At 44.5% G+C, this 1,778-nt stretch overlaps 1 pseudogene; it reads right to left on the bottom strand.

The window, feature by feature from the left end:
• Nucleotides 1–607: 607 nt before the first annotated feature.
• On the bottom strand, nt 608–1,464 carry LOC145718039 (translationally-controlled tumor protein-like; annotated as a pseudogene).
• Between the last annotated feature and the right edge of the window lie 314 nt (nt 1,465–1,778).

The following is a 1,778-nucleotide window of genomic DNA, read 5'->3' as shown; positions in this document are numbered from 1 at the left end:
CAGTCTGAGATCTCCTGGCTCACATTTTCCTTCAATGAACTTTCCATTTTTCCAAAATGTAATATTTATGAAGCAGCTAAATTTCTCTGTTCAAAAGACCATTAGTAGAATGACAACATAGTTTAAAGAGATATTAACAAGACTGCATACTTTGAGCTCTGGTTTCAGATTGACCTAAATTTGAATCTTGGCTTTATTACTTAACAGCTGTATTAAGTGCTTCAGTTTCCTCATTTGTTTATTTTTTTTCCCTGAAGATTTATTTACCCATTTGAGAGAGAGAGCGGGGGGAGGTGCAGAGGGAGACAGAGAATCTCCGGCAGACTCCCCACTAAGCGCAGAGCCTGACGTGGGGCTCGACCCCACGACCCCAAGATCATGACCTGAGCCGAAATCAAGAGTTAGCCACTCAACTGACTGAACCACCCAGGCACCATCTCATTCTTCTAGCTTATATGAATTTTATTTGTAGACAACCTACCTGACATGTTTATTTTTTACTTTTTTTTTTTTTTTTAATAAATGGCTTCACTCCAAATAAGCCAAGGTCGAAATAAATGAAGAGTTTGCAGAAGGTGGTATCAGTCCCATTCATCTAAGTCCTGATGTCGTGTGGCTGAAGAGCTGCAGCTTCTTATGGCAACAGGTGATACATCCAAAGTCATAGCCAAGTTCATTAACATGTTTCCATTTCTACACCATCCTTAAAGGAAATCCTATATGGGGTCACACCATCCCCAGAATAGTCCAGCAGAGCAACCATGCCACGTCGGTTCATGTTTTCATCAACGGAGAACGGGTAGTTTTTGCAGTTAGCGAGGATGTGCTTGATTTGTTCTGCAGCCCCTGTCATACAAGGCTTTCCTCTTTCTGGCCTCTGTTCTTCAAGTTTGCTTTGATCGATTTCATGTAATCTCTGACGTACTTCTCATAGGCTTCTTCGGTGCAGCTGGTTTCTGCCAGTGATGTTTCAGGACAGTAGCAACAGCAGGCATGACTGTGCTTTCTGTACCTTCACCCTCGGAGGTGGAGGCATTTCCCACAGTGAGCGGGTCATCAGTGTTACCCTCCGTCCCCCTGACCGTCCTCTCCTCCACCTCCAGGCACAGCCTCTGTACCATCTCCCAGATCTTGTAGATGGTGGACAACATCTCATCCTAGCGGATGAGGTCCTGGGAGTTGATCATGATGGTGGCTGGTGAAAAAGGATGGTGGTGCTAGCTTAGCAGGAACCGGGAGCTCTGAGCAAACGTGGTGCAGCCAGAGCAGTGCTGGGAAGAGGGTGGAGAGGGTGAGAAGAAAGCTCAGTTTCCTCATTTTTAAAAATGGGATATGGGGGCGCCTGGGTGGCTCAGTCGTTCAGCGTCTGCCTTCGGCTCAGGTCATGATCCCAGGGTCCTGGGATCGAGCCCCGCATCGGGCTCCCTGCCCGGCGGAAAGCCTGCTTCTCCCTCTCCCACTCCCCCTGCTTGTGTTCCCTCTCTAGCTGACTCTCTCTCTCTCTGTCAAATAAATAAATAAAATCTTAAAAAAAAAAAAGGGATATGACTAGTATCTAATTCATGAGGACATGGAAATGAATAAATGAAATAAAATATGTAAAGGGCTTCGTAGTGTGTCCAAAACATGGCAAATGCTTAAGGAGTTATATTTTTGTGTCAGATTAAGAGCAAAATAGTGAGAATGTTTTCAAGGGAATGTAGATCTTTTAAAAAGACAAAAAAATTCTGGTTTTCCTGGGAAAATAACAAATGGAAGTAGGCTATTGGAGTTTGGTG

Source organism: Leptonychotes weddellii, unplaced genomic scaffold (genome assembly GCF_054177405.1).
Source record: "Leptonychotes weddellii isolate Sample4059 unplaced genomic scaffold, ASM5417740v2 HiC_scaffold_10286, whole genome shotgun sequence".
In the NCBI taxonomy this organism is placed as follows: domain Eukaryota; kingdom Metazoa; phylum Chordata; class Mammalia; order Carnivora; family Phocidae; genus Leptonychotes; species Leptonychotes weddellii.
The sequence above is the reverse complement of the archived record's forward strand: the minus strand, read 5'-3'. Positions and strand labels throughout refer to the sequence as shown.